Source organism: Mesoplodon mirus, assembly GCF_964341445.2.
Source record: "Mesoplodon mirus genome assembly, chromosome: X".
Taxonomy (NCBI): domain Eukaryota; kingdom Metazoa; phylum Chordata; class Mammalia; order Artiodactyla; family Ziphiidae; genus Mesoplodon; species Mesoplodon mirus.
Window position 1 is genome coordinate 92,511,598 of NC_138981.1, and position 27,344 is coordinate 92,538,941.

Here is a 27,344-nt window from a genome sequence, read left to right on the forward strand (position 1 = left end):
AGGAGGATGGAGCATCCTGTTCCAGGGGAAGGGACTTCTTTCTGCTTCTACTAGGATTAGTCTTCCTTGAGTCCAGGCCACACTATCATAATTCCTAGGTTTTCAGCCTCTTATTTCAAAGCCCTTGTCATTTGTCATTTCTCTATGTGGTTTAAAAGCCCAAACCACCTGGGATTGGCTGATAGGACTGTGGCTTCATTTTGGGAACTGCGCCATTACCCACAGGTGTGAGAAGCGATGGCTTATTTGAAAAGTGGAATCCTAGCCAGTTGGAGGCAGTCACCTCTCTGTGCCACCACGGCCTAGTTATGGTTATTAATAACGAATGGCTCTCCCATCTCTGGTTCCAGCAGCCCAGCAGGACCACATCCTCTTATAGTCTGCTGCCCTTTTGCTACAGCTGTCAGCAGTGACCCAGCTGACAGCTCTTTAGCTTGCATTTCCATCTATCTCCAGGGCTTCTTGTGCCCAGCCCTTGACATAGCTCTGCCAGCTTTTGTGATTCTAGGAGAGGGAAAAGGGGGATGAGCCAGCTCCCGGCTCTCTGGCTAGTTTCTCTGAGTTAGGTCAGAGGAAAGATGATTTTGACCCACTGTGGTGGTTCCTCTCATTCTCTCTCTCACTCTCCCCTCCCATCTTCTCTATCTTCCCTCCCTCTTCCTCTCATCCTCCCCATCTCCTTTGTCTCAACGGCCTGCCTATTATTGCCTCAGCGTCCTTTTCCTCTCCTTCTTTCATGCATTCAACAAAAATTGAGCCGCTACTGCATGCCAAGACCTATGCTAGGTGTTAGTAATATAGATATGAATAAGACACAGGTTCTGCCCTCTGAAGAGCAATGTGGGAAGATACGCAATGCTAGAAATAAGACCAGGACATAATTAGAACATAGAGGACTGCCTTGTTCACATTGGAAACAGGAGAGAAGACAAAATAGTTTCCTGGAGGAAGTTATACCTGAACAGAATCTGAATGATCCCGTCATGTGGAGGAAGGAACAGGGCGAAGGTATTCCAAGCAGAGAGGGTCCGCAGAAGCAAAGGCATAGAGGTGAGAAACAGCATTTTGTGTGGAGGGAATAAACAGTGTGGTGATGCTGAGATGTGAAATGAAAGGCAAGTCGTGGTAGCTGAGGAGCTGGAGCACAGGAAGAGCAGGGCCTTGTACGTTATTTTAAGTGCTTAGTCTTGATCCAGTAGACAACAGAGAGTCATTGCAAGATCTAAGACAGAGAAGAGGAATGGTCATGTATGTTTTCAGAAATATAGATCACTCTACTGCGGTGTGAGGGATGGGTTATAGAGGGACAAGACCATAAAAGGGGAACCCAGTTGGGAGGCTGTTGCTACCATCCACGTGAAAAATAATGGTGGCCTAAACTGGAGCACTGTGGAAAGGAGAGAATGGGGAAAAAAAATCAGGAGGTAAAATAGGCAGGGCTTTGTGATCAATTGAATATGGATGATTTATGTGAAGGAAACTTCAAAATGATACTCAGATCTCTAGTTTGGGTAGCTTTATGGATAGTACTAACAACAGCAGTGATAGAAAGAGCAATAAAATGGTGGTGCCATCAACTACGATAGAGAATCCAAAAGGTAGTGCTGGTTTAGAAGAAAATGGAGAATTTCCCCTTTTGGACAAGTTGAGTTTAATGTGCCTAGGGAGTATCCGAGAGGTGATGCCTAGCATGCATTTTGAAATTTAAATGCTTCCATTTTAATATTAAAAATTTAAAACGTTTTGGGCTTCCCTGGTGGCTCAGTGGTTGAGAGTCCACCCGCCGATGCAGGGCACACGGGTTCGTGCCCCGGTCTGGGAAGATCCCACATGCCGCAGAGCGGCTGGGCCCGTGAGCCATGGCCGCTGAGCCTGCGTGTCTGGAGCCTGTGCTCCGCAACGGGAGAGGCCACAACAGTGAGAGGCCCGTGTACCGCAAAAAAATAATAATAAAATAAAATAAAATAAAATAAAATTTAAAACGTTTAAAGCCCTGGGGAGAGACTATGCTAGAGATTTAGATGTGAGATTACACTGGGGATATTAGTCATGGCCTGCCATGACCACAGTACTTCTAAGGGAACTTAATGCATCCACTGACTGATGTCCAAGCAGCTATAGTTTGTGCTACATGATCCATCTAACCTACTCCCCTCCACCTGCCGTGCTTGCAGCCAATGGAACCAAGTATGTCCCTGACCCAAGGGCAGCCAATCTGTGAACTGACCAGAGATTTATAACCCATGGCCTGGTGAAAAAGATAAAGTGGGATTATTAGAATCTCTCTCTCTCTAAGGATTTTGAACTAAGAACTACAGAGACTCTAGGCCAGTTAACACTGGAAGTCGAAGATGGAAAATTGTAGAAAATTGGGACATGACAAGCTGAGGCCATTTGAAGCTGAAGTAAGAAGGGGACAAAAACAATGGATAAACAAAGGATATCAGGCAGTAGAAAGAGAAGAATGGAGTAGACACTGGACAAAAGGATACAAAAAGAGAGAGACAGAGAAAGTGAGCATGTGGCCCAAGAAAAAGATGGAGGGACTTGCCCATTCTTGAAGCTGCTTCACTACCTGATAGAATTCCCATCTCAGTCTATGTGCAGCCTCAAATCAAAGCCAAGCCATCGAGGATAATTTGAGTGAGGGTTTTTTTGTTTTTCTCCAACCAAAAGAGGAGTTACTAACATGAGAATGAATGAGATCATGCAGGGAGAAACTACCACAGGATGAAAGCAGTGGGCTAAGGACAACAGTGGGGAATACCAACAGTGAAGGGGTAAGTGGCAGAAAAGGAGCCTACACACGTGCAGAGGGATAAATAACGGGTATTAACAAGGAGAACAGGGGGCTGTGGAAGCCAAGAGCCTGTTATTTTTTTTCTTTAAAGAGGGAGTGGTCAGAAATCTCAAAAACCTCAGAGAGATTTGCTAAGAACTGAGCAGTGTCCATTGAGTTGGCAAGGAGTAGGCAACTAGTGACTTTTAGCAAGAGTAATTAGCAAAGTAGTAGGGGAGGGACAGAAGCCAGACTTTAGTTGGTTGAGAAGTGAATGTAAAGAATGTGAACAGGGCTTCCCTTGTGGCGCAGTGGTTGAGAGTCCGCCTGCCGATGCAGGGGACACGGATTCGTGCCCCAGTCTGGGAAGATCCCACATGCCGCGGAGCGGCTAGGCCCGTGAGCCATGGCCGCTGAGCCTGCGCGTCCGGAGCCTGTGCTCTGCAACGGGAGAGGCCACAACAGTAAGAGGCCTGTGTATTAAAAAAAAAAAAAAAAAAAGAATGTGAACATAGCATATGTAGAATACTCTCCTGAGAAAATTAGATGAGAAGGAGAGGAAAAGAGACTGAATAGTAGCTAGAAGTGATCAAGAAAGAGGGCCCCCAAAAAAAGGTTTGGGTTTGTTTTGGCTTTTTTGTTTTGTTTTTATAAGAGAGACTTGAATTTTTAGGCTGAGAGGAAGAATCCAGTTGAGGAAGAGATATAGAGGATGAGGGAGAAAGGGGTCATCTGACAGAGTAAGGTCCTGGAGGAAGCAGGAGGGGTAGGTCCAAGGCCTGGGTAGAAGTGTTGGCCTTAAACAGGAAGAGGGTACCTCACCCTCTGAAACTGGGGGAGAAGAAAGGAAGGATGGGTGCAGATGGAGAGGAGGCTGTAGTTGATGGGAGTAGGAAGTTGGAGAGATCCTTCCCAATGTCCTCAAATTTCTCAGTGAGGTAGGAAGCAAAGTTTTCTGCCAAGAGGGAGGCAAGCAAGGTCAAGTAAAGGGACTGAGGAGGGTAGTGAAAAGTTTGGAGACATCATCGAGAAGAGTGTGAGAGGGATTGGACCATGGACAAGTGAGAGGCCTGATGAGTGGGCTGCAGGCCTAGCTGAAGAGACTGGAAGTTTATAGGAGCAGCAGTCTCCAGAGTTGTGGGATATGCCTCCAGCAGTGCTTAGCCATTCAACTGTAGGAGCAGAGAAGTCGCGTTGTGCTGTCCCCAGTTGGGGTTTGGTTGGGTGTGTGTGAATGAAGTGTAAGGGTGCTAGCAAAGGGACAATAATGCTGAGGGGGCATGCCATGGGGTCCTGCTTGGTAGAGAAGGGAGACCAAGAAGTGACTAACAGACTGGGAGAATGGAGAGCTCATGAGACTGAAGGAGGCAGAAAAGCAAGTGTTAGAAGGCTGGGAGGTGTGAATCCAGCATGCTCCAGGAACTGTTCACAGTCCTGTTGGCTGGATCGTGGGACAATAGTAGAGACTTGGAGAGAGAGGAGGTCAGAGTGGTAAGCAGGGCTTGGCACAGGGAGACCTCATGGGTCACTACTGAAGTTGGATAAGTTGGATATTTCAGAGGAGGCACAAGCCAGGCAATCTCACAGAGGTGGTTTTACAAAGTGAGTTATGGAAAGAAATAGACCTCTGGAGTCCCACTGGGCCTTTCCCTGAATTCTTGTATTCTCTTCTGATGATTTCCAAGGTTACGTTCTCATTCTAAAATCTGTGGTGTAAATCATCTCCCCCTGCTCCGTATATAAAATTGTGGTGGCAGGAAAATTAGATTAATTCTTAATCCAAGGAGAACCAGTCTGTTAAAAGATCCCTGGAACCCTGGACTCTAGCCTCAGCTCTACCACCAGCCAGCTGTCTGTACACGTCTCCATCTCTCTGGGCTTCTTTTCATATCTATAATGAGAGAGAAATAGTACCTGTCCTGCCTATTTCCTAAGGTTGTTGTCAAGGTGAAATGAAGTGGTAGATGTGGATGTGCACATTGGATGTTTATTAGCAGGGTCTGGCCAGGTTTGCTTTGTGTCTTTCCTTTACAAACTTCTGCTTCCTTCCCTTATTCCCAATCCCCACATGCCTGCCAGATCCCCCAGAGGGCAGGCCGGTGCTAGTAGGAGTCAAAGAAACAGTCTCAGCAGCTCTAAATCAAAGGCTCTTTCTTTGCCAAGGGAAGTGTTTTCTTTGCTTTTTTTCCTCCTCTCCAATACATCTGTCTGACTCCGCCATTCCATGACGGGGTGATTGGCCTTGTCCTTGGGACGTGCCAGCTCAGCATGGGACAGGGAGATACTGCAAGATTTGACGCCTCCCTTTTCGGTACATGTTTAATTCATTGCTGCAAAGACTTGGATAAGTAAAACACTAAGCTCCCTCCGACGGGGTTTCCTGGAGAGAGGGATTCCAACAGCTTTTAAAGGAAATGTCAAACTGCTAAGAGCTCAGCCTTCAAGCAGCTTAATGCTTTATAATGTTTTGGAGTGAATGTCTCCTGGATTCTTAATGCCTGGCTTATTTTGAATTGAAGATAACTGATCAGCTAGTCAATCTGATGAACATGCGACAACCAGTCAACTCTGGAGAAAGATGAATCCATTTTACACATTGCTTTATACCTTTTTCCCCACCAAACCTTTTAGCTGAGTTACTGATCAAGCAATCAATATGAATTAGGCACCACTGTATGCACAGCTCTCTGCAGGGTACCATAAAGGTCATACCAAAACAAACAAACAAAACCAAAATACACATTCCATACTGTGATGGGCTGAATTGCGCCCCTCCCCAATTCATATGTTGAACCCCTCATCCCTAGTAACTCAGAATGCAGCGGATAGGGACGTTAAAGAGGACATTAAGTTAAAATGGGATCATTAGGAAGGGCCCGAATCCAATATGACTGTGTCCCTATTAAAAGAACACAGGCAGAGACACCAAACACATGCTCGCACAGAGAGACAACCACGTGAACACACAACCAGAAGGTGTCCATTTGCAAGCCAAGGAAAGAGGCCTCAGAAGAAACCAACCCTGTAGACACCTTGATCTCGGACTTCTAGCCTCTACAACTGTGAGAAAATACAGTTGTTTAAGCCACTCAGTCTATGGTATTTTGTCATCGCAGCCCTAGCTGACTAGTACACATACTGTTGTGGAACTTGTAGTAAGATGAACAAAAAACCTCATGTAACACTTTACTTATGCCTGTAATATCTGGGAGGGTGTGTAGATATAGAAAAGGCTTTTCTATGACCAATCACAATTAAAATATGGAACTCAAAGAATGGTATACAAATTGTCTTGACTTTTCCAAAACCTCAGGTCTTCTACCAGGCAACACATAGGCATCTGGAAGGGGTATCTGGCGTCCCTTTGCTCTATAGTTTCTCTTTCTCTTCTCTTCCACAGACCTTTGGGTCTTTTTCTAGCCTGCTTTTCAGCTCCAGGTTCCTGGCTCTATGGGTTATGTATGTAAAGAGGCCTCATGTCAGTAGTTCTGACTACAGAACCATTCAGGGTACCAAATGACAACGTAGATTCAGGAACTTCACTATTAATAATTCAGGTTCAGTAGATCTGAGCAGGGACTAGAAATCTACACTTAAATTTTTCACTGTGAGGTCTGCATACAAAAGGGTATATATGATACATATGTATAATTTAAAGAACCGTAATGCAATGAACACCCATGTACCAAACACTGAGCTTTATAAATAGAACATTTCTCTGTGTACCCCTCCCCAGTTGCATTCCTCTCTCTTCCTCCAAGAGGCAAGCACTTTTCTGAATTTTATATTAATTACTTTTTGCTTTTCTTATTGTTTTCCACATGTGATTGTATCTTTGAATTAGAAAAAAACTATTTAGCTTGCTTGTTTTAGGACTTTATATAATGATGTCATACTATTTATATTCTTGGGCAACTTGCTTTATCATTCAACACTGTTTTTGAGATTCATTCATGTTGGTGCATTTGACTGTAGTTTAGTCATTTTCATTGCTATGCAGTATTCCATTTTGTGAGTACAGCACAATTTATTTATCCATTCTCTTGTTCATGGTCATTTGGGTTGTTTCCAGTTTTGTTGTTGTTATTGTTTGTTTCCTTGGCTATTATAAATAACATTGCCCTAAATATTTTTACATATGTCTCTTGGCTCATAGAAATCTTCATTTTTTAACCAGCTCTCCAGATTGGGTCTGATGTAACTGGTCCAAGAAACACTATCTATGGTCTTTCATGCTCTTCAGAGTAACACATGTACAACATAAACCTCTCTTGCTAGTATCGAGCTCATCTTGAAGCATGACTCCAATGCTTCATTTTGGAGGGGGAAAATGTTGAAACTTTTATTTGCAAAAAGCCCACTCTTAGTAAGAGGTTAAGGTGCAAGGAAAGAAAGGGGAGAGTGCAAAGAGTAGGAATAAACTTCCACATGTCACGTGTTCAACTATGTGGTACAGATTATAAGTATATGGATACTTATGGATAGTTATTCAGAGACAGAAATCAATTCTAGTCACATACTAGGTGTCAACTTATTCATTCACTAATTTAAAAATCAAGGTAGATGAAACGAGTTAGAAAAGGCTTCCTGAAGGAAGCGCGACAAGAACTAGGGTTTGAAAGAAGGGCAAGCTGGAAATTGGGATGAAAAGTGGAGAAGGTGTCAGTTGATGGCCAGAGTTTGCTTAAGAGAGAGAAAGCTAGAAGGCCTATGAGGCAAACCAGAAAAGTAAATGGTGAGACCAGGGTGGGGTGGGGTGTTAAAACCTGCCAATCCAGTCCAACAAGGGCATGGCAAATCTAGTTCAGCTTTAGGAAAGCACTGAGATCCCAGAGGAATCCTATCTGGGGAACTCAGGGAGAGGGCACAGCTTTGGAAGTACTGGGTGGAAATCATGAGGATATCGGAATCAGGGTACTCTAGAAAATAAAGCACAAAAAAGTGATCATGGAGTCAAGGATTCAGGAGAACAGGGCTGGTAGAAATAAGGAGAGAAATAATTCAGCTCTAATAGAGGGTTCCTCACAGATGTCAAAGCCATCTCCTTGCTCTTCTAGATATTAAATTCTGTCTGATACCTTCTCTATTCTACATACAACCCTCTACTGTCCATCTCCATTCTCAGCTGAAAACCTCACCTCCCACCGCATTGAGAAAAGAGAATGAATTAAATGAGAACTTCCTTACTTTCTCACCACCACATCTACCCACCTACCTCTACCTGTACCCTTACTTTCTGATATATTGGATGAACTGTCTGCTGTTAAAGACCATTCCTTTCACTTGTGCATTGGATCCCACCTAAATCAGTTAGGATTAGGTTCATCTGTGAGCAACAGGGGTCCAAAATAATAGTGGCTTAGACAAGAGAGTTTATTTCTCTCACACATAAAGGAATGAAAGTAGGCAGTCCAGAGTTGATATGGTGACCCTGCTCCACAAAATCTTCAAAGCTCATGTGCCTCTCAACTCAGTGCATCCCTGGGATGTGGCCCTTGTCCTCAAGGCCCAAAACAGTAGCTTGAGTTCCAGCCATCACATCCAAATTTCAGGCAACTGGATGGAGGAAAGGACAAAAGATGGGACAAAGGGCATGTGCCAGCTGTCTTTCAAAGAAGGTTCCCAAGAGCTGTCACATGACACTTCTGGTTATATCTTATTAGCCAGAGATAGTTATATTGACACATCTAGCAGCAAAGAAGGCTGGAAAGTATAACCTTTATTCTAGTAGGTCATGAGGCCAGCTATGAATTGGGAGTTTTATTATCGTGGAAGAGGAGGAGACAGTTATTAGAGGATATCTAGAAGTCATTGCCACGACATCACTTCTCTCCTTTATGAGGACTTTTGCTGTCTCTACTGGATAATTCTTTTATTTATTTATTTATTTATTTATTTATTTTGGCTGTGCTGGGTCTTCATTGCTGTGCACGGGGTTCTCTAGTTGCAGTGTGCAGGCTCTAGAGCACACAGGCTCAGTAGTTGCATCGCGTGGGCTTAGTTGTGGTATGTGGGATCTTAGCTCCCTGACCAGGGATCGAACCCGGGCCCTGTGCATTAGGAGCACAGAGTCTTAACCGCTGGACCACCAGGGAAGCCTCTCTACTAAATAATTCTTAGCAACATACAATTCTTAGCAGCATATAATTCATGAGTTAGCATTTACTATCCCCCAAATAAACTTTTCCTTGACCCTACTATCCCTCCAGCTGCTTCCCCACATTTCTGTATCCATTAACAGAAAACATTCTTGAAAGAATTGCCTACACATGCAATCTCTTCTTCCTCACGCCTTATTTCATCTTAAATCCACTCCAGTCTGGCTTCTATGCCCATCAATCTACTGAAACCACTCTTGTCAAATCCCCAGAGATATCTATGTTGCAAAATCCAATAATCATACAGAGTGAAGTAAGTCAGAAAGAGAAAAACAAATACCGTATGCTAACATATATATATAGAATCTAAAAAAAAAATGGTTCTGAAGAACCTAGGGACAGGACAGCAATAAAGACGCAGACGTAGAGAATGGATTTGAGGACACGGAGAGGGGGAAGGGTAACCTGGGACGAAGTGAGAGAGTGGCGTGGACATATATACACTACCAAATGTAAAATAGATAGCTAGTGGGAAGCAGCTGCATTGCACAGGGAGATCAGCTCGGTGCTTTGTGACCGCCTGGAGGGGTGGGATAGGGAGGGTGGGAGGGAGGGAGACCAAGAGGGAGGGGATATGGGTATATACGTATATGTATAGCTGATTCACTTTGTTATAAAGCAGAAACTAGCACACCATTGTAAAGCAATTATACTCCAGTAAAGGTGTTAAAAAGTAAATAAATAAACAAACAAATAAATAAATAAATCTACTTGTGATCTACAAAGGAGCTTGAGAAAGGGTAGAATGACAAAATTAAACAAAAGGATAAAAATGATCAATTTAAGACCTTGTACTTAACCCTTCAAACCCTTTTTTTAGGTGCTCCTTCTTCAGTAATAATAATAAAACATGGGGCTTTTGACTCCCCCCCCAAAAAAATCCAATGATTACATTTTTGTCCTAATTTTATTAGCCCTCTCATTAGCATTTGACATAGGTGATCACTCCTTATTTCCTTGAAACTTTTCCTCTTTGGCTTTGTAAATACCATATTTTTTTTAACCAATCTTTACTTCTCAGGGTCCTCTACCTGAACTCTAAATATCAGAGTTACCCATATTTTATCTTGAGCTCCCTCTTCTCTTCTCTCTCAAATCATTCCTTAAGTGGTTTCATCACTGTCTATGACTCTAAATACCATCTTTATGCTGATGATTCCCAGTGAAGACCCTAAAAATACTCTAAACTTCAGATTCACATATACACCTGCCCATTTAAAATCAACACTTGGACTTCTATTGGACATCTGTAATACGACACCTGTAAAATAGAACTCTTGACACCCTCCTCCCACCCAATCTGTCTTTCCCCATGTTTTCCATCTTAGAAAAATGACACTAACGTATGTCAGAAACCTGGGAGTCATCATTGATTCCTCCTTCTCTCTTACTCCCCAAATTTAATCCATCAGCAAATCCTGACCATTCTACATCCAATATGAATTTCTAATTCATCCAGTTCTCCCACCTCCACTTTTACTATCCTAGCCCAAGGGAAACTCATCTCTTGCCCAAACTGTAAGATGAGGTAATCGTTTAAAAATGGAAATTAAATCATGTCACTCTCCTGATCAAAACCCTTTACTGGATTCCCATCACACTTAAAATAAATTTCAAACTCAAGGGAAACTCATCTCTTGCCCAAACTGTAAGATAAGGTAATCGTTTAAAAATGGAAATTAAATCATGTCACTCTCCTGATCAAAACCCTCTACTGGATTCCCATCACACTTAAAATAAAATTCAAACTCCTACCAGATATGGCCCCATGCATTTCTCCTACTCTTCTCCCCTCAACTTACTATGCCTCGTCCATATTGGCCTTCTGTATTTGCGTTATGTATCAAGCTCTTTCTAGCCTCGGAACTCTTTCATTTGTAGTTCCCTCTGCCTAAAATGCTTTTCCACTGGGTTCTTCAGATGTCTGCTTCCTTTTAAAGCTTCAAGTCCTGAATCAAATGTTACTTCCTCATAGAGGTGTTCCCTAACTACCCTACCTAAAGTAGTTCCTTCTTACTATTAATATTTTCTATCAGATTTCTTCAATGGTAATGTCACAGTGTGCAAGGCCATGAGGTCAGAAATGTTGTCTTTCTCATTTACCATCATATCCCAGCACCTAGCATAGTTCTTGGCAGTGCACCTGTCACCAGGCTCAAGAGATATGTAACAACTATTTGTTGAAAAGATGAATTGATGAATAGGAGTTGTCTGAATCCCCTTTTAGTGGTTGAGAGGGGAGGGGAAAGCACTAGGGAAGCAGTGAAGTTGGATGGGCCCAGCAGAGCTGGCAGTCCAAGCCTAGAGCCAGAGTTGGGGTCCTGAAGGGACAGCTAGAGGAAATGTTGTGCATACACATTTGAGCCAAGTCCTTGAGGAAGAATGGAACCACTAGATGGGAAAAGGAAGAGTGTAAAAGAGGACAGAGCCAAGACTCAGAGGCAAAATGGAAACCCAGTTGGAAGAGGTTGGGAGCGAATGAGAAGGGTCCTAGGCAACTGTCAAGAACATTACTAGAGAGAGAGGCTGATAACCATAAGCAAAAGATTGACTAAGAGCTGAGAGTTCAAATGAGGCTGAAGACCATGTCAATGATCTTCAAGCTTGGGTGATCTTCTCCAGCAGTTCTCAGAAAAGGTAGATTATATGACTGACTTTGGGTGGGGGCTTATAGGGCAGGTGCAGCCAGGTCCAAAACCAAATATCAAAAAAGAAAAACAGCTGGTGAAGTGGAATCTTACAGTTTAAGGATGGAAATTGGAGTTTAGAGATTCAGAGATAGAGCAGTGGGTGATGATGAGGTCCATAGTGTGGCTAAGGCAGTGGGTGAAATGGGGCAGAGCTGAAGATAACCTGAGATGAAGGCACCAAGAAGTTGAGTTGGGACTTCTATATGGGGCCCTCGGGCTAATGACAGGAAGGGGAGTACAGAGGAGTACCAGAATCTTCCATGGATCTGGCGTAGTGACCAGGATGCCGATAAATGATAGCAATGAGGAGGCATAGGAGTAAATGGTGTGAGAATGAAAGAAGGAAGAAATGTTGCACAGGAGTGAAAGAAGGGCGCTAGGAAAAAGCTGTTGGTGTCTCTCTTGCTCTCCGACTTTGGGAGAAAGAGCAATTCCCACAGGAGACAGCTCTAGGGGAAATGTTTCAGTTTGGATTGTTCCCAAATCAGACTCTGAGATAAGGATTCCAGTATACGTACTCTGTTTGGGAGGTGATTGTAGGAAATTCCCATAAAGGAGTGGGGAAGTGAGATATGGGAGAGAAGAAAGCCAATAAATGGGTGTGCTATAAAGCAAATTACCACTGTGGATAACTGGAGCTTAATCATGCTGGAGAATTCTAGGAAGTACAGTAGAACATGCATCTCAGAGTTATCCCACCTGAGGGATAACCCTCTCCTGTCAGTTATTGATTCAGAGCTGTCTTAGGGAGGTCATGCATCCCCTGGTACTTCTGGCTTCTTCCATGTGCAGGCAAAGAGGGCTCTGGGGGCTGGAGAAAAAACTCCAGGCAAAGAGACAGAGGAGCTGGTAGTTGGAAGTCAGACTAGCATGGACAGAAATGTTAAAAGCCCAGAAGACATGGGTGGAGCATCAACAACATCTGCTGCAGGAAGCAATGTGCAAGCAGGGAGCCAGGACTCAGACCAAAGAAGTGGACAGACCATGCTGTAAAAGAGTGAGAGTGAAGGACTTAATTTACTTTTGAGGGGACATTTTTAAAATAATCATATATATTCTTTACTTCAGTGTACAAATTCTTTAACACCTTCTAATGCTCAAACCGTACTCAAAAATTTTTTTTCTTTTTTTTTTTTTTGTGGTATGTGGGCCTCTCACTGTTGTGGCCTCTCCCGTTGCGGAGCACAGGCTCCAGACGTGCAGGCGTAGTGGCCATGGCTCACGGGCCCAGCCGCTCCGTGGCATGTGGGATCTTCCCGGCCCGGGGCACAAACTCGTGTCCCCTGAATCGGCAGGCGGACTCTCAACCACTGCGCCACCAGGGAAGCCCCGTACTCAAATTTTGCCCAATTATTCCAGAAATATCCTTTACAGCTGGTTTGTCCAAATCAGGATTCAGTCCAAAATCATGCATTCATCTGATAATGTCCCTTACATCTCCTTGACTTCAGAACACTCTTTTTTAATTTCATGTTAAATTGACTTATTGAAGAAACCAGGCCAGTTGTTCTGAAGAACGTCCCACTTTTGGGATTTGTCTACATGCTTGCTTGTGGTATTATTTAGCTGTTCCTCAATCTCCTATATTTCCTGTAAACAGGACGTTAGGTCTAAAGGCTTGATCACATTCAAGTCCAATGTCTTTGGCTAGTGTACATCAACGTAGCATTGTGTCACATACTGCAGCACATCAGAAGACACACGTCTGGTTGCTCCACCGGTAGTAATGCTATGATTGACCACTGCATCAGCATGATGGCAGCCAGATCCATTACAGAGTTATCTTTGCCTCCCGATGCCCAGAAAATAGTCTGTGGACTGTTACTTTAGCCCCACACAGATGTCCAGCTCCGCATCAACTATCCACACAATAGTTTTAATGCCACTTGAAAATTTTTGCCTGGATCAGTGAATTCATGAGAGTTTTAAAAATAGTTTCTTAATTCTATCACTCCATCTCTATTTACTAGCTGACATTCTTCAAGAAAGAACTTCCTTTGTTCAACCAGGGCAGCTTAGGGCAGCGGTAAGAGTATGGACTTTGGAGTCAGACTGTCTATATTCCAATCCTGGTCCCACCATTGCTACCTGTGTGACTAAGTCACTTAACTGCTCAGTGCCTCAATTTCCTCATCTGTAAAATGTGGTTGCTATGAGAATTAAAGGAGGTAGTATTACTAAAGCAATCAGAATAAGGCCTGGTGCATGGTAAGTACTATGTAAGTGTTAAATAAATACAAAGTTAAATGAAACTATGGCTATTTAATTATGCTGAAATATAGTTCCTACTGGAAAGGCAGGATAAATGCTTAATTCTTTCCATTTAATTATCAAGTCCCAAAGTAAGGATTTGGTTTAACAGCTGCCACAAGGGGTGACAAATAAACAGAATGAACATTAAAGAGCTCAGGGAAAGATTTGGGAGGGAGGGGAGCTGGGAGAAGAGCCCAGAATGAGAATATATGTGCAGAATGGGGCTGAGAGAAGGCGAGTCCTGGACATAGTCTTCCCCTCCTTTATTCTCCATTTTCCAGAGCCTCAGTCAAAATCACACATGACCAGGGCCTCTAAAGGAAATAGGAAACAGAGCTCCTATTTAAAGGACAGGTGCTTGGCCATTCATGCACATCTGCAAGAGATATTCACACTTTCTCTTCATTTACTGTTATGACTAGACAATTGCATTGTTTTAATAGAATATATATTATACAATATAAAATAATATAAAAGTTTTCAAATTCAGAAAACAAAGCTTGGAACAAAACAACACAAACGTTATTCTAGCCCTATCATCTTGATTTATTAAGTAAAATAGTGAGGGACTTCCCTGGCGGTCCAATAGTTAAGACTCCATGCTTCCACTGCAGGGGGAACAGGTTTGATCCCTGGTCAGGGAACTAAGATCCCCCAGGCCGCGTGACCAAAAAATAAAATAAAATAAAATAAAATAAAATGAGCCTATATTTGGGGATCCACTTAAAAATGTTCCTAGGTAGGGCTTCCCTCGTGGCGCAGTGGTTGAGAGCCTGCCTGCTGATGCAGGGGACGCAGGTTTGTGCCCTGGCCCAGGAGGATACCACGTGCCGCGGAGCGGCTGGGCCCATGAGCCATGGCCGCTGAGCCTGCACATCCAGAGCCTGTGCTCCACAACGGGAGAGGCCACAACAGTGAGAGGCACGAGTACCGCAGGAAAAAAAAAAGTTCCTAGGTAAGGCTGGCTTCATGGGTGTGGGTCCCATGCAGTCCCACAGGGTCCAATGCTCAATAAGGCCCAGGCTTAGTTTAATCTTCTGCTGTCACTGTCTTGGAATTCTTAATAGTTCTTGAACAAAGGACCCTGCATTTTCATTTTGCACTGAGCCTTGCAAGTTATGTAGCCATTCCTCTTCCTAGGGCCTCTCTGAGCCCCTGACCTTGACCCCAAACCAGCAGCCAGCCTGCGCCCCGAAGAACAGCATAGGTAGGTAGCCTTTTGCATTTCTAAGCTCTCTGCTTTTTAACTTTGGGGCTGCTATAAGCCTTGCTCTTCTTACTGGCAGCTTTTTGATTTGGTTCCCTGTGTGGCTTGTTCCAGTCTCTGTCCCCTCCTGGGGCTCCTTTTCCTCTTCAGAACCATTGATGAAACGCATTTCTCCGTGGGCAGTGCTCCTACCCACACCCCCAGGAACAGGCTTTCACCAGAGTTGTGAGGATTGTCTGTCTTATCCTCTTCCCCCTCAGTCTGAGCATTCTCTGTATTGCTTGTTGCTTATTACTAAAATAAGACACATGGCCAAGAAAAGAAAAGAAACCTCCCCAGCTCTACCAGGCAAGCATTTATCGACGTGTAGCCCAGCTCAGCTCTGAGGCTCTGGGACGGTTGCCTCTTCTCTGAGGCAAGAGAAGAGAAGCAAAAAGAGACAGCTCGGAAAAGGATAAGATTATCCAGTTCCTCTCTGTCTCTCCGTTCGAGCTGCCCCTGTTTTATGCCAGACAGATGAAGGGCTAAGCCATGTCATGGGGGGTTTTTCTGTTGTTTTTTTTTTTGTTTATTTAATGTCTGAAACTATTATATTAACAAATTTCCATACAAATAACCCAAAGAAAGTTTAGTATTAGTTGTTTTTTGTTTGTTTGTTTGTTTTTCTATACTGCAGGTTCTTATTAGTCATCAATTTTATACACATCAGTGTATACACGTCAATCCCAATCGCCCAATTCAGCACACCATAATCCCCACCCCACCGTGGTTTTCCCCCTTGGTGTCCATAGGTTTGTTCTCCACATCTGTGTCTCAACTCTTCCCTGCATACCGGTTCATCTATACCATTTTTCTAGGTTCCACATACATGCATTAATTTACGATATTTGTTTTTCTCTTTCTGACTTACTTCACTCTGTACAACAGTCTCTAGGTCCATCCACATCTCAACAAATGACCCAATTTTGTTCCTTTTTATGGCTGAGTAATATTCCATTGTATATATGTACCATATCTTCTTTATCCATTCGTCTGTCAATGGGCATTTAGGTTGCTTCTATGACCTGGCTATTGTAAACAGTGCTGCAATGAACATTGGGGCGCATGTGTCTTTTTGAATTATGGTTTTCTCTGGGTATATGCCCAGTAGTGGGATTGCTGGATCATATGGTAATTCTATTTTTGGTTTTTTAAGGGACCTCCATACTGTTCTCCATAGTGTCTGTATCAATTTACATTCCCACCAAAAGTGCAAGAGGGTTCCTTTTTCTCCACACCCTCTCCAACATTTGTTCTTTGTAGATTTTCTGATGATGCTCATTCTAACTGGTGTGAGGTGATACCTTATTGTAGTTTTGATTTCATTTCTGTAATAATTAGTGAAGTTGAGCAGCTTTTCATGTGCTTTTGGCCAATGGTATGTCTTCTTTGGTGAAATGTCTATTTAGGTCTTCTGCCCATTTTTGGATTGGGTTGTTTGTTTCTTTAATATTGAGCTGCATGCGCTCTTTATATATTTTGGAGATTAATCCTTTGTCCATTGATTCGTTTGCAAATATTTTCTCCCATTCTGAGGGTTGTCTTTTTGTCTTGTTTATGGTTTCCTTTGCTGTGCAAAAGCTTTGAAGTTTCATTTGGTCCCATTTGTTTATTTTTTGTTTTTACTTATATTACTCTAGGAGGTGGATCAAAAAAGATCGTGCTGTGATTTATGTCAAATACAGTTCTTCCTATGTTTTCCTCTAAGAGTTTTATAGGGTCCAGTCTTACATTTGGGTCTTGAATCAATTTTGAGTTTATTTTTGTGTAAGGTGTTAAGGAGTGTTCTAATTTCATTCTTTTACATGTAGCTGTCCAGTTTTCCCAGAACCACTTATTGAAGAGACTGTCTTTTCTCCATTGTATATCATTGCCTCCTTTGTCATAGATCAGTTGACTATAGGTATGTGGGTTTATCTCTGGGCTTTCTATCTTCTTCCATTGATCTATGTTTCTGTTTTTGTGCCAGTACCATATTGTCTTGATTACTGTAGCTTTGCAGTATAGTCTGAAGTCAGAGAGTCTGATTCCTCTAGCTCCATTTTTTTCCCTCAAGACTGCTTTGGCTATTTGGGGTCTTTTGTGTCTCCATACAAATTTTAAGATGATTTATTCTAGTTCTGTAAAAAATGACATGGTAATTTGATAGGGATTGCATTGAATCTGTAGATTGCTTTGGGTAGTATAGTCATTTTCACAATATTGATTCTTCCAATCCAAGAACATGGTATATCTCTCCATCTGTTGGTATCATCTTTAATTTCTTTCATCAGTGTCTTATAGTTTTCTGCATACAGGTCTTTTGTCTCCTTAGGTAGGTTTATTCCCAGGTATGTTATTCTTTTTGTTGAAATGGTAAATGGGAGTGTTTCCATAATTTCTCTTTCAGATTTTTCATCATTAGTGTATAGGAATGCAAGAGATTTCTGTGCATTAATTTTGTATCCTGCAAATTTACCAAATTCATTGATTAGCTCTAGTAGTTTTCTGGTGGCATCTTTAGGATTCTATATATATAGTATCATGTCATTTGTGGAAAGTGAAAGTTTTACTTCTTCTTTTCCAAGTTGTGTTGCTTTTATTTCTTTTTCTTCTCTGATTGCCCTGTCTAGGACTTCCAAAACTATGTTGAATAATAGTGCTGAGAGTGGACATCCCTGTCTTGTTCCTGATCTTAGAGGAAATGCTTTCAGTTTTTCACCATTGAGAATGATGTTTGCTGTGGGTGTCTCATGTATTGCCTTTATTATGTTGAGGAAGGTTCCCTTTATGCCCACTTTCTGAAGAGTTTTTATCATAAGTTGGTGTTGAATTTTGTCAAAAGCTTTTTCTGCATCTATTGAGATGATCATGTTTTTTATTCTTCAATTTTTTAATATGGTGTATCACATGGATTGATTTGCATATATTGAAGAATCCTTGCATCCCTGGGATCAATCCCACTTGATCGTGGTGTATGATCCTTTTAATGTGTTGTTGGATTCTGTTTGCTAGTATTTTGTTGAGGATTTTTACATCTATATTCATCAATGATATTGGTCTGTAATTTTCTTTGTTTGTAGTATCTTTGTCCAGTTTGGTATCAGGGTGATGGTGGCCTCATTGAATGAGTTTGGGAGTGTTCCTTCATCTGCAATTTTTTGGAAGAGTTTGAGAGGGATGGGTGTTAGGTCTTCCCTAAATGTTTGATAGAATTCACCTGTGAAGCCATCTGGTCCTGGACTTTTGTTTGTTGGAAGATTTTTAATCACAGTTTCAATTTCATTACTTGTGATTGGTCTGTTCATATTTTCTATTTCTACCTCGTTCAGTCTTGGGAGGTTATACCTTTCTAAGCATTTGTCCATTTCTTCCAGGTTGTCCATTTTATTGGCAAAGAGTTGCTTGTAGTAATCTCTTAGGATGCTTTGTATTTCTACCATGTCTGTTGTAACTTCTCCTTTATCATTTCTAATTTTATTGATTTGAGTCCTCTCCCTCTTTTTCTTGATGAGTCTGGCTAATGGTTTATCAATTTTGTTTATCTTCTCAAAGAACCATCTTTTAGTTTTATTGATCTTTGCTATTGTTTTCTTTGTTTCTATTTCATTTATTTCTGCTCTGATCTTTATGATTTCTTTCCTTCTGCTAACTTTGGGTTTTGTTTGTTCTTCTTTGTCTAGTTCCTTTAGGTGTAAAGTTAGGTTGTTTACTTGAGATTTTTCTTATTTCTTGAGGTAGGCTTGTATAGCTATAAACTTCCCTCTTAGAACTGCTTTTGCTGCATCCCATAGGTTTTGGATCGTCGTGTTATCATTGTCATTTTTCTCTAGGTATTTTTTGATTTCCTCTTTGATTTCTTCAGTGATATCTTGGTTGTTTAGTAATGTATTGTTTAGCCTCCATGTGTTTGTGTTTTTTTCCCTGTAATTCATTTCTACTCTCATAGCATTGTGGTCAGAAAGGATGCTTGATATGATTTCAATTTTCTTAAATTTACTGAGGCTTGATCTGTGACCCAAGATGTGATCTATCCTAGAGAATATTCTGTGTGCACTTGAGAAGAAAGCGTAATCTGCTGTTTTTGGATGGAATGTCCTATAAATATCAATCAAATCTATTTGGTCTTTTGTGTCATTTAATGCTTTTGTTTCCATATTAATTTTCTGTTTGGATGATCTGTCCATTGGTGTAAGGGAGGTGTTAAATTCCCCCACTATTATTGTGTTACTGTTGATTTCCTCTTTTATAGCTCTTAGCAGTTGCCTTATGTATTGAGGTGCTCCTATGTTGGGTGCATATATATTTATAATTGTTATATGTTATTCTTGGATTGATCCCTTGATCATTATATACTGTCCTTCCTTGTCTCTTGTAACATTCTTTATTTTAAAGTTTATCTGATATGAGTATAGCTACTCCAGGTTTCTTTTCATTTCCATTTGCATGGAGTATCTTTTTCCATCCCTCACTTTCATTCTGTATGTGTCCCTAGGTCTGAAGTGGGTCTCTTGTAGACAGCGTATATATGGGTCTTGTTTTTGTATCCATTCAGCAAGCCTGTGTCTTTTGGTTGGAGCATTTAATCCATTCACGTTCCTAGAGTCTGTCATACAGAATGAAGTAAGTCAGAAAGAGAAAAACAAATACAATATGCTAACACATATATATATGGAGTCTAAGAAAAAAATGGTCATGAAGAACCTAGAGACAAGACGGGAATAAAGGCACAGACCTACTAGAGAATGGACTTGAGGATGTGGGGAGGGGGAAGGATAAGCTGTGACAAAGTGAGAGAGTGGCATGGACTTATATACACTACCAAACGTAGAATAGATAGCTAGTGGGAAGCAGCCGCATAGCACAGCAGTATCAGCTCAGTGCTTTGTGACCACCTAGAGGGGTGGGATAGGGAGGGTGGGAGGGAGGGAGACTCAAGAGGGAAGAGATATGGGAACATATGTATATGTATAACTGATTCACTTTGTTATAAAGCAGGAACTAACACACCATTGTAAAGCAATTATACTCCAATAAAGATGTTAAAAAATAAAATAATCCATTCACGTTAAGGTAATTATCGAAATGTATGTTCCTATGACCATTTTCTTAATTGTTTTGGGTTTATTTTTGTAGATCCTTTTCTTCTCTTGTGTGTTTCACTTAGAGAAATTCCTTTAGCATTTGTTGTAGAGCTGGTTTTGTGCTGCTGAATTCTCTTAGCTTTTGCTTGTCTGTAAAGCTTTTGATTTCTCCATCGAATCTGAATGAGATCCTTGCCGGGTACAGTAATCTTGGTTGTAAGTTCTTCCCTTTCATCACTTTAAGTATATCATGCCACTCCCTTCTGGCTTGTAGAGTTTCTGCTGAGAAATCAGCTGTTAACCTTATGCGAGTTCCCTTGTATGTTATTTGTCGTTTTTCCCTTGTTGCTTTAAATAATTTTTCTGTCTTTAATTTTTGCCAATTTGATTACTATGTGTCTTGGCCTGTTTCTCCTGGGCTTTGTCCTGCCTGGGACTGGCTGCTCTTCCTGGACTTGGGTGGCTATTTCCTTTCCCATGTTAGGGAAGTTTTCAACTATAATCTCTTCAAATATTTTCTTGGGTCCTTTGTCTCTCTCTTCTCCTTCTGGGACCCCTATAATGTGAATGTTGTTGCATTTAATGTTGTCCCAGAAGTCTCTTAGGCTGTCTTCATTTCTTTTCAGTCTTTTTTCTTTATTCTGTTCCGCGGCTGTGGTTCCCATCATTCTGTCTTCCAGGTCACTTATCCGTTCTTCTGCCTCAGTTATTCTGCTATTGATTCCTTCTAGTGTAGTTTTCATTTTAGTTAGTGTATTGTTCATCTCTGTTTGTTTGTTCTTTAATTCTTCTAGGTCTTTGTTAAACATTTCTTGCATCTTCTCGATCTTTGCCTCCATTCTTTTTCCAAGGTCCTGGATCATCTTCACTATCATTATTCTGAATTCTTTTTCTGGAAGGTTGCCTATCTCCACTTCATTTAGTTGTTTTCTGGGGTTTTATCTTATTCCTTCATCTGGTACATAGCGCTCTGCCTTTTCATCTTGTATCTTTCTGTGAGTGTGGTTTTTGTTCCACAGGCTGCAGGATTGTAGTTCTTCTTGCTTCTGCTGTCTGCCCTCTGGTGGATGAGGCTATCTAAGAGGTTTGTGTAAGTTTCCTCCATGGGGTTTTTAATTATAAAAGATTCAAGATATTCTTCCCATTTACAGTTCATTTCCTATCACCAAACACCTTTTCACAAATGGTCGACACCACTTTTTCAACACATTAAACTCTAATCTTCACCCTTTCCCCATCTATGGTCTTAATACAGTAGTCCCCCCTTATCCGCGGGGGACTGGTTCCATGACTCCCATGGATGCCAAAATCCACGGATGCTCAAGTCCCTTATGTAAGGTGGCAGAGTATTTGTATATAACCTAGGCACATCCTCCCATATACTTTAAATCATCTCTAGATTGCTTATAATACCTAATACCAAGTAAATGCTATGTAAATAGCTGTATATATAATGTAACTGCTATGTAAATAGTTGCCACAGTGTGGCAAATTCCAGCTTTACTTTTTGGAACTTTCTGGAATTTTTTCCCCAAGCATTTGCATGCAGAGTTGATTGAATCCACAGATGCAGAACCCGTCAATACAGAGGGCCAGCTGTATGTTATTCCTGCTCTGACAGCTTGCTGTACACACACACACACACACACACACACACACACACACACAAATACGCACACACACACACCAGCATTCTCCTACTTGAATAAGGCTTTATGTCTAAGGTCATGCCTTTTGCCCTTCCTCCTTTGGTTCACTCTCTTTCCTTACCAGGAGAAAAAAGAAGTTTTCATTAGGGCTGGGATAATCCTCAACAGTGTATTTTGTTTGTTTATTTCATTTTTCTTAAGTAAAAAGATGGATGAATAATAGAATCAATAGAAAAAGTAGTAGGAGTACTAGTACTAGTAGTCATAATGGTGAGTGCCTCCTATGGGCAAGGCACCGTCCGTACATTGCTAATGCTAATGACAACCCAGTGATTTAGGTTTTATTGTCCCCATTTTATGGACAAGGAAACTGAGTCTTAGAAATCAAGGGAACTTGCCCAAAGTGGTCACCTTTTAAATGACAGAACTGAGATGCTTAATGCCACTCTGTTGACACAAATGCTTGGTCACCACACTGCCTCAGTCTCCTTTCTGTTTAAAAGAGAGGGACTGTAGCATCTACTTTTGTTTTATCAGGGCTCCACTGGCTGGGGAGCCATAGAATTTCCACTCTTTATTTATATGCAGACACTATGTGCTGGGATGCCTCCTCCACATGCACACCCTTCTTTCCATCATGTTATATATTACAATAGCTTTCACTAGCTGCTTGTTATGTAAGATGTTCCACGTGACATCTCTGCTTTGCCCTCTTTCTTACAGTCCCTGAAGCCTCTTAAAGATCTTTTTAATGTCCTCATCCCCTCATCCATCAATTTCTATTTTATAGGTCTAGCCCTCCTTTGATATTTCTCTGTACATCACTTTCCTGGCCTTCCCTTTTAGGTCTTTGCCCTTTCTTTTTCCCACTACCTCTTCGTTGTCATGCCCTTTCCACAGGTCACCCTCTCCTGATACTGTGTAGCCTGTGTTCAATGATGTCAACTCCTCCTATTAGTGTTTCAGTGTTGGCAGGAGGAATTTGAAGCCTGCCCCTGAGTTGTCTTCTTCTGGTATCTTACTTTGAAACAAAAAGGCATTAAATTGTAAGTCAATTCTGCATTGATCAAGGCTGGCTCCCGTCCCCACTACCTGGCTGTGACCTCTGAATGCTGAAACTCTGAGTTTTCTTCTGTGGTCGATCTGTTGTTGCACAGGGCCAAGAAAAAGTCATCATCGGGCTTCCCTGGTGGCGTAGTGGTTGAGAGTCCGCCTGCCGATGCAGGAGACATGGGTTCGTGCCCTGGTCCGGGAAGATCCCACATGCCGCGGAGCGGCTGGGCCCGTGAGCCATGGCCACTGAGCCTGCGCGTCCGGAGCCTGTGCTCCGCAACGGGAGAGGCCACAGCAGTGAGAGGCCCGCGTACCACAAAAAAAAAAAAAAAAAAAAAGTCGTCATCAACAAAACTGCACACCCTGTTGGCAGAAGTCAGGAAGAAAAGCTGGCAGTCAAAACTTGCTCAGTTCTACCTTTCTTTTCTTTTCTTTTTCTACCTCTCTTTTCTAATGATAACTTTAACCTCTCTAATTTGCTTCCTTTTTTTTTTTTTTTTTTTGCTGTACACAGGCCTCTCACTGCTGTGGCCTCTCCCGTTGCGGCCCTGGTTAGGGAGATAATGAGAAAAAAATAAGTTATCTGCTCTCTTTCCATTTTTGGCAGTGTGACGTGCTCTGCCTGGGTGTTGCTGGAACTCTGCTTGCTTCTCCGAAACTCTCCCTTTCCATCCAAGCACTTTGCACCCCTTTGTTTGATATATATTTCCTTTCTCCAATCTTCTTCACATCTGCATTTAGACGCCTAATGGGCTCCTCAAATTTAAAAGGTCCCAAACTCAACTGAGGATTTCCCCCATCCCTGAACCTGTGCCTCTCTCATTCTTCCCCATCTCAAAAAACGTCACCCCGATCAACCTAGTTGCTCAGGCTGAGACACTGGGAGTCATCCTTGACCCTCTCTCACACTCCATGTCCAATTCATCAGCACAGCTTTCTCGCTTTAACTGGCTTTGCCTTTAAAATGGATGCTGATGGGGACGCGCCGGCCCGGCTGCAGGCGAGTGAGCACCCTTCGGGCTCGCCTGGGCTCCCCGCCGGAGCCGGCCCCCGTGAGGCCACCGGGCCCTCGGTTTAAATGTAAGACTGGATGTTTAGTTCTCCTTCTAAGCCATATTGCTCCAACAAGCCACAGAGTCATAATGTGGCAAAGCATCCTTTTTGAGAGGTGAATATTATGGAAAGAAAACTGCTGAAGAGGTGGGAAGATTGTTCCAGGGCACGTGTATATTGAAGTGCAGTATGATTAAGAATACGAAGCGGGGCTTCCCTGGTGGCACAGTGGTTGAGAGTCTGCCTGGCGATGCAGGGGACATGGGTTCGTGCCCCGGTCCGAGAAGATCCCACATGCCATGGAGCGGCTGGGCCCGTGAGCCATGGCTGCTGAGCGTGCGCGTCCAGAACCTGTGCTCCGCAACGGGAGAAGCCACAAGAGAGGCCTCTTGAGAGGCCTGCGCACTGCAAAAAAAAAAAAAAAAAAAAGAATATGAAGTGAAGGACAGAAAGGTCGTGATAAAACAAAGGGAGCGATACATCCTGGTGAAGAAGATCAGCGATGACTGGTGGCAGGTCAAGCTTGACGAGAACTCCAAAGCGTTTTATGTGCCTGCCCAGTACTTGAGGGAGGTCGGCCGCAGAGGCCTGATGCCGCCTGTGCAACAGGCAGCGGGGCTGCCGCACCATTCTGTGAAAATGATGCAGAGACTCCACCTTCAGAGGTCAACAGAAAATGTGAACAAATTGCCCGAGCTTTCAAGTTTTGGAAAGCCATTGCCGTCTGTTAAAGGAACAGGTCTTATTCGTGATGCCAGTCAGAATTTTGGACCCAATTATATTCCAGGTCAGACTGTCAACCTCAGCCTGAACCTGACCCATAATAATGGAAAGTTCAACAGTGACTCACATTTTCCCAAAGTTTCTGGCCAGAATAGGACACGTTTATTTGGTCACTTTCCCGGTCCAGAGTTCTTGGATGTAGAGAAAGCTGGCTTCTCCCAGGAACAGTCTTGTGATTCAGCAGGAGAAGGCTCAGAACGGATACATCAAGATTCAGAGTCCGGTGATAAGCTTAGCAGCAGCTCCACTGAGCAGATAAGGACGACAACACCTCCAAATCAAGGACGGCCAGATTTTCCTGTCTACGCTAACCTGCAAGAACTGAAAATATCCCAGTCGCCTCTCCCCCCCAATCCCCGGAAGCCCAGCAATTCAGATTAATGGAAAATGGGAACCTCATAAAGATAGTTCAGGGCATTGTTTTTACTATAACAGAGGAACACAGGAAAGAACTCGGAAACCCCCTCATTGGACTCGAGATACAAACATCAGCAAAGGAGATTCCCAAAGTCCAGGAGATCAAGAGTGGCTCAAGCATGCTGACGATCAAGGTAGACAATATTACTACAGTGCAGATGGATCTCGGTCAGAATGGGAGTTGCCAAAGTATAATGCCTCATCTCAGCAGCAAAGAGAAATTATTAAAAGTAGGAGTCTGGACAGGCGGCTGCAAGAACCAATAGCGTTAACAAAGTGGAGACATAGCACCATTGTGTTGAACACCAATGACAAGGAATCTCCAACTGCCTCAAAACCCTGCTACTCTGAAAATGAGTCTTCTCCCTCTTCACCAAAGAACGAAGATACAGCCAGCAGTCCAAAGGGTCAAGAGAAATATGGATTATTAAATGTAACACAAGTTACTGAAAATGGGAAAAAGGTTTGAAAGAACTAGTTGTCTTCTTGGGCCATGTTGCAGGGTTCATCTTTACTATTTACCAAAACTCAAGGAAGTAGCACAAGCTGGTTTGGGAGTAATCAGTCCAAACCAGAGTTCACGGTGGACCATAAGAGGGCGATGATTGAGATTCAAAGGATAAATCCAGCAAAAAGAATGTATTTGAGCTGAAACCCCGTCAAGGAACGGAAGTGCTGATTCAGTTTGATAATGACGCTGTTATCAATGAGTGGTTTAAAGTTCTTAGTAGCACTATCAGTAATCAGACAGTAGAACCTGATGAAGCAATTGAGGAAGATATACCAGATTCACCAGGAATAGAAAAGCGCAATAAAGAAAAGGACCATAAGGATCTGAAGAAATTGCGTTCCACAAAAGTATCTAGCAGAGATTCTTCAGAACAGAAAAAAAGAAAACAAGAACAACTTAAAGAAGTTTCTTACACGACGCCCCACTTTGCAAGCTGTTCGTGAAAAAGGTTATATTAAAGATTAGGTATTTGGAACCAATCTTGCTAATCTGTGTCAGAGAGAGAATGGCACAGTGCCAAAATTTGTGCAATTGTGCATTGAACATGTTGAACAATATGGGTTGGATGTTGATGGGATTTACAGAGTTAGTGGCAACCTTGCAGTGATCCAGAAGCTGAGGTTTGCAGTCATGAGAAATTGGACTTGAAGGATAGTAAATGGGAAGATATTCATGTCATCACTGGAGCACTGAAAATGTTTCTTCGAGAATTACCAGTACCTCTCCTTACATTCGATCATTTTAATGATTTTGTTAATGCAGTTAAACAAGAACCAAGACAGCGTGTCTCTGCTGTGAAGGATCTAATCAAACAGTTGCCAAAGCCAAATCAGGACACAGTGTAGACTCTCTTTACACATCTCAAAAGAGTTATAGAAAACGGAGAAAAAAACAGAATGACGTATCAGAGTATAGCAATTGTGTCTGGTCCCACTCTGTTAAAGCCAGAGAATGAGACTGGTAGCATAGCAGTTCATACTGTCTACCAGAATCAGATTGTAGAGTTAATTCTTCTCGTGATAAATTCCATCTTCGGACGTTGACTCTTATTGAAGACAACCTGTGGAATAGAAGCCAGATTTCATCAGATTCCAAGTCCTTATACCTGATGTATTTTATGTTTGGACCAAGCAGTGACTCTTTGATTTTGCACTTTTCTGAGGGATCAGAAAGGAATGGGAGAGTCCAGATGTGGGATAGGCCCTCATATTTGCTGCTTCTTTGCAAGTTGATAGAACTGTGTGTACGTTTGAATTAATTTTATCCTGAATGTTTGCATTTCATACTCTGAATTTCAGTAAAAGTCAAAACTTGCGATTCTAACCAGTCATATACACTGGATAATTTGGTAAGGATACTACATTTTTTCTCCTCAAACTGGATAACGTAGAATTTCTTCTTATGATTCAATAGGTTCATCACTCTATAAAACAATACTTACCATCAGTTATTTTGAAAACACTCCTGGGCATTTTAAACAAAATGTAGTATATCTGTTTTGAAACCTGTGTATTTTTTTTGCAGGGTTTCTGCATACACTGGCATTTTGACTGCTAGGACCCACTATAAGCCAGATGCGATCCCTTGATGAAGGCTTGCTGTCTTTACGGAGTAGCACAGCAGCACACTAATAGTATTTAAAACATTGTAATATACTGGACTTTAATTTAGCATAAGCCAGTTCAGGGT

The 27,344-nt window shown here is 42.2% G+C and overlaps 1 pseudogene across 1 annotated transcript in view; it reads left to right on the forward strand.

Annotated features, from left to right (window-relative positions):
* The window catches only part of LOC309796266 (rho GTPase-activating protein 12-like), a 33,150-nt pseudogene extending 6,361 nt beyond the window's left edge, over positions 1-26,789 (forward strand). The window contains exons 4-5 of the transcript in view: positions 23,820-23,943; positions 24,375-26,789. The product of the transcript in view is annotated as a rho GTPase-activating protein 12-like (transcript). The remainder of the gene's footprint in view (positions 1-23,819; positions 23,944-24,374) is intronic.
* Positions 26,790-27,344: the final 555 nt, after the last annotated feature.